Here is a 6,000-nt window from a genome sequence, read left to right on the forward strand (position 1 = left end):
GCACGAAGGAATTTTACCAGTTGACACCCTGGAGACTTGAACTGCAACACTGACTCTTCCTTGGGTCTCCAGCCTACCAACCCACCCTGCAGATTTTGGACTTGCCAGCCTCCGTTATTGTGTGAGCCAATTTCTTAAAATAAAACTCTTTCTCTATATCTACACATCCTATTGTTTCTATTTCTCTGGAGAACCCTGACTAATACAGGTAATAAGCAGGCAGTGATTACTTTTCCAAAGGAAGGAAGAGGCATTATCATTTTTGAACATCCACTGTGTGCCAAACACTATTTTTCCTAATTGCTGATAACTGGCAGATTTTCTTCTTATTATAAAGGCAATAACATATTCCTTAAAGAAAATTTAAAGCACTCACAAGCAGAAAAGGAAGGAAATTAAAAGCCAATACATCACCATTGCCCAAAGTAGATGATCATTGGCGAATTTTTTGTTACTTTTTATGTCTTTCACATTTATCTCCTGATTTTTTCACTTAATGTAACATAAACACATTACCGTGCTGATAAAGATTAAGTTACAGCATTTTTGATGGCTTCATATATTCTGGTGTGTGGCTCTACCATATATTTTGTTAACCAGTCTCCTTTTATGCGACATTTAGGTGGTTTCCAGTTGTTTGCTCTTAGAAGCAATGTTACAGTAAACATCCTTTTACACACAGCTTTGTGAACATCTTAAATATTTCCTTAGGATAAATTCCTAGATGTAGAATTGCTGAGTGAAAGGTTATGGCTTTTGATGCATGCTGCCAGATTGCCTTCCAGAAAGATATCAATTACACTTTCACCAGCAGTGTCTGCTTACCGCAAGCTTCCATCCTACGTACTACGTTTTTTAAAAATAATAAAATATAACTTGCATACCGAAAAGTACTCAAATTACAAGTATATAGCTCAACGGATTTTTTAAATTGTGGTGAGATACATATAATATAAAATTTACCATCTTACCATTTTTAAGTGTACAATTCATTGACATTAAGTACATTCACATTGTTCTGCATCCATCACCACCATCCAATTCAGGAATTCTTTTTATCTTGCAAAACTGAAACTCTGTACCAAGTAAACAGTAACACTCTATTGCTTGATGAATTTTTAAGACATCAAACCAGCTCCCAGGGGCCAGCCTGGTGGCACAGCAGTTAAGTTTATGCGCTCTGCTTCGGTGGCCTGGGGTTCACTGGCTCGAATACTGGGTGCAGACCTATGCACCGTTTTATCAAGCCATGCTGTGGCAGGCATCCCATGTATAAAGTACAGGAAGATGGGCATAGATGTTAGCTCAGAGCTAATCTTCCTCAAAAATAAATAAATAAATAAATATTTTTTTAAAAAAACCAGCTCCCAGATCAATAAATGAAGCTCCCTGAAGCCCCCTTAGCATCTCCTTCTAGTAACTAAACCAACACACAACAGGGTGACTTCGACTTCCAGCTAGGTTCTGTTTCCAATAATGCCAATTCGATAAAATAATGGTGTCTTACCATTAACTTAATTTCTTTGAATTATTTAAGAAGACTGAATTCTTTAAAATATGACTTTTGACTATTTGCATTCTTTCTTTAGGAATTGGTATCACATTATCTTATTTAATCCTCACAAACCCCAGTAAGAGAAAATCAACAAATGCAAGAGTTCATTCTTTGAAAAGATCAACAAAATTGACAAACCTTTAGCTAGGGTTAGCTAAGGAAAGAGAGAGAAGACTCAAATAACTAAAATCAGAGATGAAAGTGGGGACATTACTACCAATTCTACAGAAATAAAAAGGATCATAAGAGAATACTATGAACAATTATATACCAACAAATTTGATAACCTAGATGGAATGAACAAATTTTAAAGACACATAACCTACAAAGACTGAGTAATGAAGAAATAGAAAATCTGAACAAACCTAACTAGTAAGGAGCTTGGATCAGTAATAAAAAAAAATACTTCCAACAAAGAAAAGCCCAGGACCAGATGGATTCACTGGTGAATTCACCAAACATTTACAGAATTAACTTCAATCCTGCTCAAACTCTTCCAAAAAATTGAAGAGGAGAGACTACTTCCTGACTTATTCTATGAGGTCAACATTACCTTGATAACAAAGATACTACAAAACAACAACTCATAGACCAATATCTCTTATGAAAACTGAAGCAAAAATCATCAACACAATACTAGCAAACTGAATTCAACAGCGTATTAAAAAGATTATGCATATGACCAAGTGGGATTTATTCCTGGAATGCAAGGATGGTTCAACACATGAAACCTGACCAATGTAATACACCATATTAACAGAATTAAGGGGGAAAAAAACACCTGGTCATCTCAATTGATGCTGATAAATCATCTGACAAAATATAATACCCTTTCATAATAAAAACACTCAACAAACTAGGAATAGAAGAACACTATCTCAACATAATAAAGGCCACATATGAAAACACACAGCAAGTGTCATACTCAATGGTGAAAGAGTGAAAGAGTTTCCTCTAAGAACAGGAATAAGGCAAGGATGCCCACTTTCACTACTTATACAATGTAGTAATGGAAATTCTAGACAGTGCAATTAGGCCAGAAAAAGAAATAAAAGGCCTTCAAATTGGAAAGGAAGATGTAAAATTTTCTCTGTTCACAGATAATATGTTTGTATTTGTAGAAAACCCTAAAGACTCCACAAAAACTGTTAGATCTAATAAATGAATTTAGCAAAGTAGCAGGATACAAAGTCAACAGACAAAAATCAGTTGCATTTCAACTCAATCACAAAACATCAAACAACCCAATCAAAAAATGGGCTGGAGACATGAACAGACATTTCTCCAAAGAAGATATACTGATGGCCAATAGGCACATGAAAAGATGCTCATCATCGCTGATCATCAGGGAAATGCAAATCAAAACTACACTAAGATATCACCTTACACCCGTTAGAACGACAAAAATATCTAAAACTTATAGCAACAAATGTTGGAGAGGTTGCGGAGAAAAAGGAACCCTCATACACTGCTGGTGGGAATGCAAACTGGTGCAGCCACTATGGAAAACTGTATGGAGATTCCTCAAAAGACTAAAAATAGAACTACCATACGATCCAGCCATCCCACTACTGGGTATTTATCCAAAGAGCCTGAAGTCAGCAATCCCAAAAGTCCTGTGCACCCCAATGTTTATTGCAGCACTGTTTACAATAGCCAAGACGTGGAAGCAACCTAAGTGCCCATCAACAGACGAATGGATAAAGAAGATGTGGTACATACATACAATGGAATACTACTCAGCTGCAAAACAGAACAAAATCATTCCATTTGCAATAACATGGATGGACCTTGAGGGAATTATGTTAAGTGAAATAAGCCAGTGAGAGAAGGACAATCTGTGTATGACTCCACTCATATGAGGAATTTAAAACTATGGACCAAGAACAGTTTAGTGGATACCAGGGGAAAGGTGGGGTGGGGGGTGGGCACAAAGGGTGAAGTGGTGCACCTACAACATGACTGACAAACATTAATGTACAATTGAAATTTCACAAGATTGTAACCTATCAATAACTCAATAAAAAAAAAATCAGTTGAATTTCTATACACTAATAATGAACAATCTGAAAAGGAAATTACAAGAAAACAGTTCCATTTACAATAGCATCAAAAAGAATACAATACCTAGGAATTAATTTAACCAAGGAGATGAAACACTTGTACAATGAAAACTAAAAAACATTTCTGAAAAAAATTAAAGAAGACATAAATAAATGGAAACACATCCCACATTCATGGATTTGAAGACCTAATATTGTTAAGATGTCAATACTACCCAAAGCAATCTGCAGATTCAATGCAATCCCTACCAAAATCCTAATGATTTTTTTTGTAGAACTAGAATAACCCATCCTAAAATTCATATAGAATCTCAAAGGACCTTGAGTAGTCAAAATAGTCTTGAAAAGGAAGAACAAAGATGAAGGATTCACAGTTCCTGATTTTAAAACTTACTACAAAGCTACAGTAATCAAAACAGTGTGGTACTGGCATGAAGACAGACCAATAGAATAGAAAGCTCAGGAAAAAACTCTTGCATATATGGTAAATGATTTTGACACAGGTGTGCCAAGGCCATTCAATGGGAAAAGGACAGTCTTTTCAGCAAATGGTGTTGGGAAAACTGGATATCCACATGCAAAAGAATGAAGGTGGACCTTATCTTACACTATATATAAAAAATTAACTCAAAATAGATCAAAGACCCAAACATAAGAGCTAACACTATAAAATCCTTAGAAGAAAACACAAGGGGAAAACTTCATGACACTGGATTTGGCACCATTTCTTGGATATATCATCAAAAGCACAGGCAATGAGAGAAAAAATAGATAAGTTGGACTTCATCAAAATTTAAAACTTTTATGCATCAAAGGATACTATCAACAGAGTAAAAATCCAACCCACAGAGTGGGATAAAATATTTGCAAATCATGTATCTAATAAGATATTCGTATCCAGAGTATATAAAGAATTATATAAAGAACTCCTACAACTCAACAACAACGATAAAACCAACCAGTTAAAAAATGAGCAAAGAACTTGAATAGACATTTCTCCAAAGATTATGTCCAATAAGCATAGGAAAAGAGGCTCAACGTCACTGGTCATTAGGGAAATGCAAATAAAAACCACAATAAGATACCACTTCACTCACATTAGGATGGCTATTATAAAAAACAAAACAAAAAGTACCATGTGTTGGTGAAAATGTGGAGAAATTGGAACCTGTATGCATTGCTAGTGGGAATGTAAATGGTGCAGCCACTGTGGAAAAGGGTATGGCAGCTCTTCAGCATATCTACTTCTGGATATATACCCAAAAGAAGTGAAAGCAAGGACTTGAACAGATCCTTGCATACTCATGTTCATAGCAGCTTTATTCATAATAGCTAAAAGGTGGAAGCAACCCAAGTGTCTATTGAAAGATGAATGGACAAATAAAATGTGGTATATCCACATAATGGAATATTATTCAGCCTTTAAATGGAAGGAACTTTTGACACATGGTACAACATGGATGAACGCAGGAGAATTATGCTATGTGAAATAAGCCAGTCACAAAAGGACAAATATTGTATGATTCCACTTATATGAAGTATCTGGAGTAGTCCAATTCAAAGAAACAGGAAGTAGAAGGATGATTGGCAAGGGCTGAGGGAAAAGGGAGTGGAGATTTAGTGTTTCATGGGTACAAAGTTTCAGTTGGGGAAGACAGAAAAGTTCCGAAGATGGATGATCGTGATGGTTGTACAACAATATGAATGTACTTAGTGCTAGAGAACTGTACACTTAAAAATGGTTAAAATAGGAGCCACCTCGTGGCCGAATGGTTCAGTTTGCATGCTCCACTGCAGCGACCCAGTGTTTCACCAGTTCGGATCCTGGGCGCAGACATGGCACCGCTCATCAAGCCATGCTGAGGCAGTGTCCCACATGCCACCACTAGAAGGACCCACAACTAATAATATACAACTATGTACCGGGGGGCTTTGGGGAGAAAAAGAAAATAAATAAAATCTTTTAAAAAATCGTTAGAGGCCAGCCCAGTGGCACAGGGGTTAAGTTCCCCTTCGGAACATTCCGCTTCGGCAGCCCGGGGTTCACCGGTTCGGATCCCAGGTGCGGACATGGCACCACTTGGCACGCCATGCTGTGGCAGGCGTCCCATGTATAAAGTAGATGAAGATGGGCACAGATGTTAGCAGGGAGTCTTCCTCAGCAAAAAGAGGAGGATTGGATTAGTTAGCTCAGGGCTAATCTTCTTCTTCAAAAAAAAGGTTAAAATAATAAATTTATGTTATGTATATTTTACTACAATATAAAAAACAGTGAGGTAAACAACTTTCCCATTTTATAGATGAGAAATTAAGGTCTATCAAGATTATCTGACTTTACACATTTAGGAAGTGGAAATAGTATTCAAATCCAAGGCTTTTCAA

This window comes from Equus przewalskii, chromosome 2 (assembly GCF_037783145.1).
Source record: "Equus przewalskii isolate Varuska chromosome 2, EquPr2, whole genome shotgun sequence".
NCBI classification, from domain to species: Eukaryota; Metazoa; Chordata; class Mammalia; order Perissodactyla; family Equidae; genus Equus; species Equus przewalskii.